Source organism: Nomascus leucogenys, chromosome X, assembly GCF_006542625.1.
Source record: "Nomascus leucogenys isolate Asia chromosome X, Asia_NLE_v1, whole genome shotgun sequence".
Lineage (NCBI taxonomy): Eukaryota > Metazoa > Chordata > Mammalia > Primates > Hylobatidae > Nomascus > Nomascus leucogenys.
The window spans coordinates 122,354,998-122,369,990 of record NC_044406.1 but is presented as its reverse complement, the minus strand read 5'-3'; the positions used below and the strand labels follow the sequence as shown (position 1 = coordinate 122,369,990).

Sequence of the window (14,993 nt, the reverse complement as noted above, 5' to 3'; positions counted from 1 at the left end):
GGTCAAAAAGAAGGCTTTTGGAAGAAATAATATTTTATGAACAGAAAGAAAAGCAAGTGCAGGCCAGGTGTGGTGGCTCACGCCTGTAATCCCAGCACTTTGGGAGGCCGAGGCGGGCAGATTACCTGAGGTTGGGAGTTCGAGACCAGTCTGGTCAACATGGTGAAATCCTGTCTCTACTAAAAATACAAAAAAACTAGCCGGGCATGGTGGTTATAACCTGTAATCCCAGCTACTCGGGAGGCTGAGGCAGAATTGCTTGAGCCCGGGAGGCAGAGGTTGCAGTGAGCCGAAATTGCACCACTGCATTCCATACTCCAGCCTAGGTGACAGAGTAAGACTCTGTCTAAAAAAAAAAAAAGAAGAAGAAAGTGCAAAGGCCCTGAGGTTGGGACCTGCATGCATGCAAGGAGGCCAGTGGGTCTGGAACAGACCAACCAAAGAGAAGTGTAGTAGAAAATAGGGTTTGACATTCTGGACATAGGAAGGGGCAAAGATTTCACAATGAAGATACCAAAAGCAATTGCAACAAAAGCAAAAACTGACAAATGGGATCTAATTAAACTAAAGAGCTTCTGCACAGCAAAAGAAACTATCAACAGAGTAAACAGACAACCTACAGAATGGGAGAAAATTTTTGCAAACTACACATCTGACAAAGGTCTAATATCCAGCATCTATAAAGAATTTAAACAAATTTACAAGGAAAAAACAGCCTCATTTAAAAGTGGGCAAAGTACATGAACAGACACTTTTCAAAAGAAGACATACATGCAGCCAAGAAACACATGAAAAAAACCTCAACATCACTGATGATTAGGGAAATGCAAATGAACACCACGATGAGATATCTATCATCTCACACCAGTCAGAATGGCTATTATTAAAAAGCCAAAAATAACAGATGCTGACGAGGTTGCAGAGAAAAGGGATCGCTTATACACTGTTGGTGGGAGTGTAAATTAGTTCAGCCATTATGGAAAGCAGTGCGATAATTCCTCAAAGAGCTAAAAACAGAACTACCATTCGACCCAGCAAACCCATTACTGATATATACTCGAAGGAAGAGAAATCATTCTGTCATACAGACACATGCCCGTATATGTTCATTGTAGCACTATTCACAATAGCAAAGACATGGAATCAACCTAAAAGTCCATGAATGACAGATTGGATAAAGAAAATGTGGTACATAGACACCATGGAATATTATGCAGCCATAAAAAGGAACAAGATCATGTCCTTTGCAGGACATGGATGGAGCTGGATGCCATCATCTTATGAAACTAATGCAGAAACAGAAAACCAATAGTGCATGTTTACACTTATGAGTGGGCGCTAAATGGTGAGAACACATGGAGACATAGAGGGGAACAACAGATACCGGGGGGCCTAGTGGAGGATGGAGAGAGGATGCAGGAGGAGGGAGAGGATCAGAAAAAAATAACTAGTAGGCACTAAGCTTAATATCAGGGTGATGAAATAATCTGTACAACAAACTCCAATGACATGAGCTTACCTATATAAAAAACTTGCACATGTACCCTTGAACTTAAAATAAAGGTTAAAAAAAAAAAGAAAATAAAGCTTGAAAGTAGGCAAGGGTCAGATATTGTAGGGCCTAGTAGTCTATCTAAGTCCTTTGAATTTTATTATAAATATGATGGAAAGCCACTGGAGAGTTGAGAGCGGGTGAAGGAGATTATCTCATTTGTGTTTTAAAAGAATTACTCTGGCTCCTTTGTAGAGAATAGACTGCATAAAGGAAAGAATAGAAGTAGATACCCCAGGTGAGGAGCTATTGGCAGTGATCCCGGTGAGAGACAATGTGGCTTAGGCCAGGGTAGCAGCAGGGGAGAAGGTGAGAGGAGCATTGGTTCTGGACTTGTGTAGAACTGACAGGACTTGTTGGTTGCCCTGATACAAAGTGTAAGAGAAGGAGAGGAAGTGAAGCACAACTCCAAGGTTTTTAGACTTGATGATTTCAGTATTCACACAGATCAATCAAACCTCCTTGCCTCTCAGTTTCTTTAGGAAGAACTGGCTTGATGCATGCATTGGGTGAAAAGATTAGGTGCCCAATTTGGGTCATACTGAGTTTGAGATTAGATCATCCAAATGGAGATGGTGAGTAGGCAATGGAAATATGAGTCTAGAGTTCAAAGTAGAGGTCAGGGCTGGGGATTTACTGCCACGAAGCTGGATGAAATCACCCAGGGAGTGAATGCAGATAGAAAAGTGAAACTGCCCAGGGCCTGAGTCCTAAAGCACTCCCATATTTCATAACCTGAAAGAAGAGGAGAAACTGGCAAAAGAGACAAACAGAAACCAAGGAGGCCAAAGGAAAACTGTGTGGAGTCATGGAAGCCAAATGAAAAATCCGTTTCAAATAGAGCCACTGCTAGGCCATATTATTCCTGTGTGAAAATAAAACAATACAAACAAAAAGCCCTATTTCTTCCTCCAGTAGAAGAAAACAATTAATATTCTATTTATTTTCCAATAAGAATGGTTACAAAACCCATATACTCATTTTGTATAAATTGTGCAAATCAAATATTGAACACAAAAGTATAGACAATCCCAAAATTTAATCACAACTAGGAACTCAAAGCCACCAGGATATAATAATTTATTATAAAATAGTTTCACATTTTGCTTTTATCAAAACAAAATTCTTTATGGCAGTTTCAATGCTTGCTTGCTTGCTTGTCACTATATATGACAGTCTTTTAACATTGTACATATTAAGTAGTTCTTAATAAATTTTAATTTTGGGAAGCTACATTCTTTAATGGTGGCCATTGTTGACAAAATTAATATGTCCTGAGACTCATGAGCTATCTGCAAATGTACCTGATAAATTATTGCTGCAAATACGTTGCAGCACTTCAACAAGAGTCTTAATAGTTTTTTTTATTTTTTATTTTTTGAGATAGAGTCTTGCCATGTCACCCAGGCTGGAGTGCAGTGGCACGAACAGGGCTCACTGCAGCCCCGACCTCCTGGGCTCAAGCAATCCTCCCACCTCAGCCCGCCAAGTAGCTGAGACCACAGGAATGTGCCATCACGTCTGGCTAATTATTAAATTTTTTGTTTGTAGAGGCAGGGTCTCCCTATGTTGTGCAGGCTTGTGTCAAACTCCTGGGTTTAAGTGAGCCTCCTACCTTGGCCTCCCAAAGTGCTGAGATTATAGGCACAAGCCACGTCTGGCCTAGAGTCTTACTAGATTTTAGTAATCAACTTTTTAGTTCCAGATTTTAGTTCCTCACACATTAAAAATCATCAATATCACAATCCATATGTATTTTCATCAGTCATTTCAATTGTAAAATTTTTGTAGATGTATTTGTTAATTTTATTATTAGTTTATATTTATATTATTATTTTATAATAATTAAGTTATATATGTTTTTTAGAACACTGTAAAGGCAATTATACTTGGCTGAATAATGGTCCCCCAAAGATATCAGTTCCTAATTCCTGGAACCTATAAATGTAACTTTATTTGGAAAGAAGATTTTTGCCGATGTAATTAAGTTGAGGATTTTTTTTCCGAGAGAGAGTCTTGCTCTGTTGCCCAGGCTGGAGTGCAGTGGCACAATCTTGGCTCACTACAACCTCCACCTCCTGGGCTCAGGTGATTCTCCCACCTCAGCCTCCCAAGTAGCTGGGACCACAGGTGCCTGACACCTTGCCTGGCTAATTTTTTGTATTTTGGTAGAGACGGGGTTTCACCATGTTGCCCAGGCTGGTTTTGAAATCCTGGGCTCAAGCAGTCTGCCTGCCTTCACCTCCCAAAGTGCTGGGATTACAAGCATGAAGCACCATGCCCAGCCCAAGTTGAGGATCTTGAGCTTAGGAGGTTATCCTGGATTGTCCAAGTGGGACATAATGCCATCACAAGTGTCTTTATAAGAAAGAGGCAGGGGGGAGACTACAGACACACAGAGGAGGTACTGTGAAGACAGACACAGATTGTGGCTACAAGCCGAGGAATGCCAGCAGCCACCAGAAGCTGGAAGAAGCAAGGAATGGATTCTCTCCTGAAATCTCTGAAGGAAGCATGGCCCTACTGACAGCTTGATTTCAAACTTATGGCTTCCAGGAGACTGTGAGGGAATACATTTCTGTTGTTTTAAGCCACTAAATTTGTGGTAACTTGTTATAGCAGCCATAGGAAATGAATACACCCATTATAATCTTTATTATAAATTTTTCCTTTAAATATGATATTTTATTTACTCATCTATTTCAATTTGAAAGCACGTACTGTTTATTAACTGACCAGATTAGAAAAATAATCACAGTAGACACCTTAGTTCATTCTTCTAAGAAGCCTGTTGATCTGGTCCTCCCTGTTGCCAGCATCTCCACCTTCTACAAAATGGGTGGTCTTTTTCTTCATTCCACCTCTTGGAGAGGATAATTTGAAGGGCCACATGAAGTTATTTGTTTCTTTGAAGCGTTTTCCAACAGTATAGATCTCATTAACAAGATCCTCCCTGCAGATTATACTGTATTTACCAAGAGATTGAGCAATCAAAGTGTTATCTGTCAAGGCAACTCACTTCTCATTGATTTTGCCATAACCATGCTTGCAGATTAGGTCATTTACTGACTTCAGCTTTGGGTACCCCCATGCAATATATGGTTTTACAATCATCAGCATGTTAATTGAATCCTTTTTGAACTTCACAAAGGTTCCATTGAAGATTTGACGAAGGTGAAGAAGCTGCAACACCTTTCGGACCTTTGGGCTCAGAGCATTGCTACCTCTGATCCTGATGACAAATGCCAATTTGGGTTTGCGGGTACATAGAAAGTTGCCAGCTTTTCTTGCCATCCTAGCTATTTTAATTTCAGCTCTGTACATTTGTCTATATTCCTTGTGATAGTGCTTCATTTTTTTCATACAAAAGCTTCCTCCTTGCCTTTCAAAGCATCTTTTGGGCAAACTTCTCTCTCAGGCTCTGCGAAATTCCTCCACTTTTTCTTAAGGGTTCCTGGAACAGCAGGAAACTTCTTCTCTTTGACACCCTCTATGGTTTCAGCCAGAAAAGAGCTAAATATGATATTTTATACAATGATTTTTTTTTTCTTTTGAGACAGAGCCTTGCTCTGTGGCCCAGGCTGGTGTGCAGTGGCGTGTGATCTTGGCTCACTGCAACCTCTGCCTCCCGGGTTCAAGCGATTCTCCTGCCTCAGCCTCCTGAGTAGCTGGGATTACAGGCGTGGGCCACCATGCCCAGGTAAGTTTTGTATTTCTAGTAGAGACGGGGTTTCACCATGTTGGCCAATCTGGTCTCGAACTCCTGACCTCAGGTGATCTGCCTGCCTTGGCCTCCCAAAGTGCTGGGACTACAGGCGTGAGACACCGCGACTGGCCAAAATGCCCATTGACCCCGACATGATAGGAACGATTTTTTTCTTTTTCCAACTTTTATTTTGATAATAGGTTCAGGGAGTGCATGGGTAGGTTTGTTACATGGGTAAATTGCATGTCACAGGTGTTTGGTATACAGATTATTACCCCAGGTAATGAACATAGTACCCAACAGAATACCATTCTCAACATAGGCCCTGGGAAAAATTTCATGGTGAAGACTTCAAAAGTAATTGCAACAAAAACAAAAATTCATAAGTGAGATCTAATTAAACTAAAGAACCTCTGCACAGCAAAAGAAACTATCAACAGGGTACACAGACAACCTACAGAATGGGAGAACATATTTGCAAACTATGCAACTGTCAGAAGTCTAATATCCAGAATTTATAAGGAATTTATATAATATTTTAAAAAGTTGAATTTGAAATTGATCATGGATTGGCTCTATGGGGTTATATAGATCATATATGGGCTCAGATATACAGTTGAAATGAATTGTATTTTGCCTTTTTCTAGTGTTTCTATATTGGAGAAGTTGGTGTCAATTTTAAGAGACCGTACAATTTGTTTAGCATTATTAACAATTTTTTCTTAAATAGTACTGTTCAGTTTTTGTCAAATAATTTCTAACTTCTTTCAATGCTTTAAGGAGAACCTGTACTTGGATGACAAATAGCCTTTTCAATTGTGATGACATGCCAAAAACTGAGCTCCTGATACTCACCAAACTCGCTTTTCCTCAAAGAACTGAGAAAACAGGATGTTGAATTGGTCGTGTAGGGTCCTATTGAAATCACCAGTCTGAAATCCCTGAGTTCTTAAACTTGGAGTCTTTGAATTGTAAAAATATTAAGATATCTGTGATTGTGAATAGCACTGCTTTGTAAGGCTCTTGTGCAATGGACAACCTGAACCTCTTTTCTGCACAGAAAAGCGCATTACATACAGTGTGAGAGAACATGGATATTTAATGACATTTATTATGCATATTAGAATGGCATCTGTGAGGGGAATAGTGTTTGTGAATGAAGGAAAAAAATAGGAGGAGAGTTTTTATATGTATGATAAACTGAGTAGTATGATCAATTTAACCTTCTGCATCTGAAGTTGAGGAAACATTTAATGAATATTCAGTAAAAAGAGCTGCGTGTCTAGTCCTTTTTTTTTTTTTTTGAGACAGGATCTCACTCTGTCGCCCAGACTGGTTTTGACTCACTGCAACCTCCGCCTCCCGGGTTCAAGAGATTCTCCTGCCTCAGCCTCCCCAGTAGCTGGGATTACAGGCGTGAGCTGCTGTGCCCGACCATGGTGTTTTTTAAAATAAGTACAATTAAGCATCTATTTTTACAAAGGGGATCAGACCATATGTGCTATTTTGCAATTTGCTTTTTAAACTTAGTATATTTTGGATATCTTTCCACGTCAGTACATGATTTATATCATTCTTTCTAGAAGCTGCTTAAGTATTTGATTTGATAGGTGCATTATAATTTAAATCAATGCTCCATTGATATTTGATTTTTTTAAAAAGAGTATTTTGCGTATTTATTATTTTATGGCAGAATGCCCAACATAGAGCAATATTGCAAATATTCAACTGTGCAAAAATAGTATGTAGTGGTTTAGTACAAATGGGACTGCTTTAAAAAAATACTGAAACAAAACTTGACGGTACTATAAGAAACATTTAAACTAAGTGGTTTCTAGATCTGCTTAGCTTGAGATCTGTCCTCTGTAGACCTATAATGATGGTTGCTGCCTCCAACCATGATCAATATACAGAATAATCAGTTCCAATTATCAAATGTGATCACAGCGGGTCTCCTTCTCTATATCTTTCTACAGACATGTCTACAGACATGATCTGGCCTGGGTAAAAAGACAATGGAAATTTCTCAGTGGTTGAAAATAATAAGTATGGTACATATTCTCATGATTCTCTTGGTTCTCATTTCTAGTTAGATTGCGCTTAGATGGTTTCTTCAGTTTGTCATACAGAATGAGCATTCCACCAATGCCCCTGAGAACATTGGACTATGCATCTTTGTTAAAGGCTTTTCCACATTCATCTTTAAAATCTTCACCCCACAATATATGAAGTTTCTATTATATATGATGTCAGTTCTTTGTGACCAGACTGCATCATCACCTACCCCATCGCAGTACGGAGTAGGGAAGAGAACACGCTGGCCATCCAATTTAGTGATTTTACACACAGTCTTCTATGCCTTTGAATTTTTTTCCCTTGACAGGTTTCCCAATATTCGTTGCCCAATGGGTTCTGGCAAAACCTAAGGAGTAGAAAAAGCTGAAAATGACTCCTGATGTACCACCAGAGGCCAGATTGTCAGCAAAATACCTCCAGAACCCAAGCTGCCCCTCCAGAAGAAGAATATTCACTTCTCCTTGGGAAAGCAGACTATATAATCCTCTATGTCTTTGTACTGTTTGTCAGAGGCAATATTTTTACACACACATTGTACCTCTGGCATTGTGAGACCCCTGGGCATCTTTCATTTCAAGAATATTATATAAATGAAGTCATACAGCATATAACTTTTTGAGACTGGCTTTTTTTACTCAGCATAATTCCCTTGTGATCCATCTGAGTTGTTGCATGTATCAATAGTTTATTCCTTTTTAGTCCTGAGTAGTATGCCATGATATGCATGTACCACAGTTTGTTTAACCATTTAACTATTGAAAAACTATTGTACATTATTTAAAGTGTACAACTCAATGGCTTTACGTATATTCATAGAATTGTCCAACCACCACCAAATCAATTTTAGAACATTCTTGTTATTGCTGCCCTTCCCCCTTAAAACCCTCATACCCATGAGTGATAACTTATTATTTCCTCTCAATACTCACCCCAGCCCTAAGCAACTGCTGTTCTACTTTATGTCTTCAGGGGTTTGCCTATTCGGAATATTTCGTATAAGTGGAATCATACAATATATTGTCTTTTGTGTCTGGCTTCCTTCATGTAGCTTAATGTTTTCGAGGTTCATTCAAGATGTAGCATGTATCAGTACATCATTAATTTTTTATGACTAGTATTCCATTATAACATTTTATTTATCAGCTTATCAGGTGATGGACATTTGAGTTTTTTTCAGTTTTTGCTATTATGAATAATGCTGCTGTGAGTACTTGTATATAAGTTTTTGCTCGGATATATGTTTTCATTTCCCTTGGAGTGGAATAACTGGGCCATATGGTAACTATGTTTAACATTTTGAGGAACTGCAAAACTGTTTTCCACAGCAGCCCCATCACTTTACATTCTCACTAGCATTGTATGAGGATTTCAGTTTCTCCACATTAACACTAGTTGTTGTCTGTCTTTTTTTATTATTGCCATCCTAATGGGTATGAAATGGAATCCCATTGTGGTTTTGATTTGCATTTCTCTGATTGCTAATGATGTTGAGCATCTTTTCACATGCTTATTGGCCATTTGTACATCTTCTTTGTAGAAATGTCTACTCAGGCCGAGGCGGGTGGATCACAAGGTCAGGAGATCAAGACTATTCTGGCTAACATGGTGAAACCCCATCTCTACTAAAAATACAAAGAAAAAAAATTAGCCAGGCGTGGTGGTGGGTGCCTGTAGTCCCAGCTACTCGGGAGGCTGAGGCAGGAGAATGGAGGTGGAGTTTGCAGTGAGCAGAGATAGCGCCACTGCACTCCAGCCTGGGCGACAGAGTGAGACTCTGTCTCAGAAAAAAAAAAAAAAAACAAGAATTGTCTACTCAATTTTTATCTATTATACTTATTTGTCTTTTTATTATTTAGTTATAAGAGTTTGTTATGTATTCTAGACACAATTTCCTTATCAGATATATGATTTGCAAATATTTTCCTCCCATTCCGTGGGTTGTCTTTTCACTTTCTTGATGGTGTCTTTTTGATATGGTTTGGCTGTGTCCCCACCCAAATCTCATCTTGAATTGTAGTTCTCATAATCCCCACATATCATGGGAGGGACCTGGTGGGAGGTAACTGAATCATGGGGGCGGTTGCTCCCGTGCTGCTGTTCTCGTGATAGTGAGTGAGCTCTCACGAGATCTGATGGTTTTATAAGGGGCTTTTCACCCTCTTGTTTGGCACTTCTCCTTGCTGCCACCATATGAAGAAGGACATGTTCGCTTCCCCTTCTGCCATGATTGTCAGTTTCCTGAGGCCTCCACAACCATGCTGAACTGTGAGGCAATTAAACCTTTCCTTTATAAGTTACTCAGTGTTGGATATGTCTTTATTAACAGCATGAGAATGGATTAATACACCTTTGAAGCACAAAAATTTTAATTTTAGTGAAGACCAATTTATCAATTTTTTTCCTTCTGTTGCTTGTTGTGTTGGTGTTATATCTAAGAAACCATTGCCTAAGCCAAGTTCACATAAATAGTCATTCTGAACTATGAGGTGACAAGCTAAGTATGGCAGGAGAGTAGAATCCTGGGTCTCTGATGATTACGAAGCTGCATTTTAGGCTTGGAAACCCAAATTCTACATTTATTTTACACAACAGTGAGATAAAGTATTTTATTTTTAAAAATCAAGATGCTCTGTTCTTTAAAATACACCATAAAATGAAAAACAAAGATAAAAGAAGATATTTGCAAACACATATAAATGACATAAATTTCGTATCCATAATGTATAACAAACTTTCACAAACCAATAACAAAAAGACAAACAACCCAATAGAAAAATGGGCAGTAGGAAGGAGTATCTCACAGAAGAGGAAACATATAAGGCCAATAAGCATATTAAATGCTCAACCTCATTAGCAATCATAGAAATATAAATTTCATACCCACGAAATAACAAAATTTTAAGTCTGAAATATCAAGTCTTACCTATGACATGGAGCAATAGGAAATCATACCCTGCTTGTGGGAATGTAAATTTGTATAATCATTTTAGAAAAAAAATGATTTGGAGATACCTGTGAGGTTAAGGAATTGTAGTGGGAGTAACAAGCAAGCTGGAAAAATGGTAGGTTGTTTAGAAAATGTAATGTTGGGTCGGGGACAGTGGTTCATGCCTGTGGTCCCAGCACTTTGGGAGGCTGAGTCGGGTGGATCACGAAGTCAGGAGTTCGAGACCAGCTTGAACAACATGGTAAGACCCCGTCTCTACTAAAAATGCAAAAAAAAATTGGCCAGGCCTGGTGGTGCGTGCCTGTGGTCCCAGCTGCTCAGGAGGCTGGGGCAGGAGAATCGCTTGAACCTGGGAGGTGGAGGTTGCAGTGAGCCAAGATGGCGCCACTGCACTCCAGCCTGGGCGACAGAGAGAGACTCTGTCTCGAAGAAAAAAAAAAAAAAAAAGTAATGTTGGGATTCATGACTTAGGAGACAGAGAAATTTGTGTGATAAAAAAGTACAAGGTGTAACCTTCCAAGAAGTTAGCTAAAGTGGAGAGGAAGTATACATTTAAGATAATAAGGTGTATCAGTTGGTGTCCAATCAGAACATAGACACTACATAGTAATTTTTTTTTTTCTTGAGATGGAGTCTGGTTCTTGTCGCCCAGGCTGGAGTACAATGGCACGATCTCAGCTCACTGCAAACTCTGACTCCCGGGTCCAAGCAATTCTCCTGCCTCAGCCTCCAGAGTAGCTGGGATTACAGATGCCTGCCACCATGCCTGGCTAATTTTTGTATTTTTATTAGAGACTGGGTTTCACCATGTTGGCCAGGCTGGTCTCAAACTCCTGACCTCAGGTGATCTGCCCACTTTGGCCTCCCAAAGTACTGGGATTACAGGTGTGAACCACCGTGCCCAGCCTACTACATAGTAATTTTAACAAGAAAAGTTTAACATAAAGAATTAACAATAACAGGGGATTGGAGTGTTGAAGGATTGGCTAGTAATAAGTAAAGGAAACTCTAAAAAGTATGGGATAGCAGATATAAATAGCAGACAATATAAAAATAATGTGTAATGGCCAATACCTCTAGAGCTGTGATAACCATCCTCTCCACCCAGGGCTGAGATCCAGGCCTTATTGGAGAAGTTGCTCTGGTGCTGAGTTGGTGGAACTTGTTGGACGTACATTCTCTGGAACTTGCTGAAATATACCCCTCTACGGTGCTGGATCACATGGAAGGTGTCTGTCTCATCAGAGATTCTTTGCTGCCTAAACAGTCAAGGGTAGTGCCTGGGGAGGCTGCTACCTACTGTTTGTTGGGAAAACCAGTGCTGCAGAAGGTGGGCAATAGGAAAGCTGGGAGCTCGGCAGGAGCTTGTGGAGTGAGCACAAAGAAAACAGGAAGTAAAACCCCTTCTTCCTGCAATGTCTCTCCACTACTGCCCACTGATAAAACTTTGTATCATGCCAGTTGGCAAAGTCAAAAATATTTCAAGGCCCCAGGTCCATTTCACAGAATAGGCATAAAGGGGAAATGAGAGGTAATACATTGATTACAGGTTGAGAAGGTCAAGGAACTGAGAGGTCATGATGTTGGATTATTGTTTTTGTGGATATTGAAATGACCCAAGTGTTGGCAGAAATTAGAGTGGGGTAGAAGGTTAGAGACCAGTAAACTCATTTCTGTAAGTGTGACCTTGGTCTATCTGCATCAGAATCAAGTGGGATACTTTGATAACACAAATTCCTTTTTCCCACTGCAGATCTTCTGAACTGGAGTATCTGGGAAGAGAGCTCCCAAATATTCTTTTTTAATAAGTGCCTTAGGGGCCGGGTGCGGTGGCTCACACCTGTAATCTCAGCACTTTGGGAGGCCGAGGCGGGCGGATCACGAGGTCAGGAGATCGAGACCATCCTGGCTAACACGGTGAAACCCCGTCTCTACTAAAAATACAAAAAATTAGCCGGGTGCGGTGGTGGGTGCCTGTAGTCCCAGCTACTCGGGAGACTGAGGCAGGAGAATGGTGTGAACCCGAGAGGCGGAGCTTGCAGTGAGCCGAGATTGCGCCACTGCACTCTGGCCTGGGCGAAAGAGCAAGACTCCGTCTCAAAAAAAAAAAAAAAAAAAAAGTGCCTTAGTAGATTTGAAATGAAAGAGAATCGGTTAGTAACATTTTAAACACACAAAACGAAATAGTAAAACAGGTACCAGTGTACCCAGCATTCAGTCTTAACAAATGTTCACATTTGCCTTATTTCCTGAAGATCTTTTGATTTTTCGTGAAATGTTATCTATTTTAGCTTAAGTTCCACACTCACCTTCCTTTCTCCTTTATGCCTCACAGGAGATAATAATATGAACATTGTTTTTTGTCAATCCTTGCTTCAGGCAATAGAGAGACTTTGAGGGTTTTTGAACAGGGGTATTAACACTAGAGGTGTTTTTGGAAAATCAACCCAAATGTGCCCTGTTAGAGAGTTCATTAGGATGAGAGGATGGAGGTGGGAAAGCCCTCGAAGAGGCAGGTTCAGTGGCCCAGAGGGTGTGGTACTGAGGATCTGAGGGAGGGTGAGAGATCTTTGCTTTTTTTTCTCATGCTCTTGTGTGAAGCCTGCTCTTTGTGTTGCTGTGACCCCCAGTCTTTGAATTCCCCCTCTTCCCCCATTCCCTCAGTTCATCAGCTCCTTTTAGCTTCATTTGAGTCCCTAACCAGCCTGGGTTTCATGGGTACCCATTTCACCTATATGCTTGCCACTGTCCTGGAATTCCTCGCTTTGTTGACATTTTACCACACCAACTGTAACTTCCAATCTTTATACAAATAGAACTGGTTCTTTTGCCTTGAGGCGGTGGCCTTGCCATTCTGATATACTTTATTACTCATAGTAATGTTTGCTATAGTGAGTGTCCAAAATGAGGCAGAGTTTTATCCAGATGAACTTGCTGAACTCAAGCCTGTTTTGGAGGAGGCTGGGTTCACAAAACTTACTCAGGCTTTGTTCTTCATCAGAAGATGTAAGTGATACCTCAATAATACTGCCAGATTTTGTTTGTCTGTAGAGTAAAATTTTGATGAGCAATTGTGAAAACTGTTCAGATGACATATAAAAATGTGTTTAAGTTCGTCAGATTTGGGAATTTTATTTATCAACAAATGGATTCTGTTTTTATTTCCATTACATAGATTTGGCCATGGGACAATGTCAATGAAAACTTTTGATTGATTATACTTATTTTGCTTAAGTCACAAGTACATCAAACAACCCTTGTTATAGAACTATGGACAGACACAATAACATGAATGAGTCTGAAAATGACGATGTTGAGTTAAAGAAGCCAGAAAAAAGATAGTACCATACTGTGTACTTCCATTTATATAAGATTCTTGAAAATGCAAACTAATCTATAGACACTGAAAATATATTGGTGGTTGCCTGGGATTTGGAGGCAAAGAGGAAAGAAAGAATCAAAAGGGCACAAGGACAATTTTGGGGGTGATGGAAAGGCTTATCTGGATTGCATTTGTGTGATTGTATCAAAGATGTATGTATATGTCAAAATTCATTAAATCATATATATGCAGTTCCTTATGTGTCAATTACAGCTTAATAAAATGGTAAAAATCATTAACAAGAAAAAATGTTTGTTTTAAGCTATTTAAACCAACCAACAAACAAAAAATCCTTGCTATAATCAGTTACTGTCTATATCAGGGACACCATCCAAATACATTCATTTATTCACTCAACATTTTTTAACATCTACTGTGTATACCTGGCAGTCTGCTGGTAACACAGTGTTAAATAAAACAAACAAGACCCCGAGTTTAGGAAGCTTACATTCTTGTGGAGGAGTCAGATCATCAGGTCAACAAGTGATAATAGTAAAGTGTGACAAGTGTCCTGACAGAGCAAGAAAGGGCAGCTTTGAAAATGTTTAGTGGGGTTATCTAAGCTGATTCTTTGGTAGTAGATGCCTGAAGCTGTGTTGAAAAGAATTCTGAGGCTTAGCAGGAAAGATCTATAAATGATCTGATGTGTCCCATGCACGAGGAGAGGTAATCATGGTAAGTGCCACACATTTGCCAACATAGGGTTATACTATTAAAGTTGGCCTTATCATAAATTTCCCAATAGTTCGCGTATTTCAAGTGGTTCTGAAAATGTTTGAGAATGATGAAGATCTCTTGTTATAGACAGTTTTTTTTTTCAGAGCAGTATTTTAAGTGCAAAGAGTTTTTTTGTTGGGGAAATAAGAATCTTCCACATTGTAGTGTAGACAGAGGACAAGTGCTCTTTTGTTCTCGAACATTCTGTTTTTTCAAGTGTATTTTACCCACTTGTGTGACTGAGTCTGAGCCTTTGCTAAGGGTACTACAGCTGGATTATGTAGTGGAACCAGGTCCAGAAAAAGAATTGCTAAAGAATGTAAGTAAACAGGATGTCAGATGTTATCCTTAGCCTATTTCCCTAAACATAGCTTTTTGGCTGCAAAGTAAAATGCCATTCTTCTAGCTTCTGCTTATACACAGTGATGGCTGACAGCAGGCATAATCTTCGTTTGCTTGGCACGTTGTCACCATGCAACTCAACGTGTTTTGCAAGGAATGATCGTGACACACCATCTCTGGGAGATAGTATGAGGACATCCGGCTATTTCTTGGAAGAATTTTCTGTCTACCTTCTTTGAGCCCTGTTGTGCCAGCACATCTCCCCATGAGG

General features: G+C 39.7%; 1 pseudogene; it reads right to left on the bottom strand.

The window, feature by feature from the left end:
- Positions 1-4,318: 4,318 nt before the first annotated feature.
- Positions 4,319-5,040, bottom strand: LOC100580746 (annotated as a pseudogene).
- Between the last annotated feature and the right edge of the window lie 9,953 nt (positions 5,041-14,993).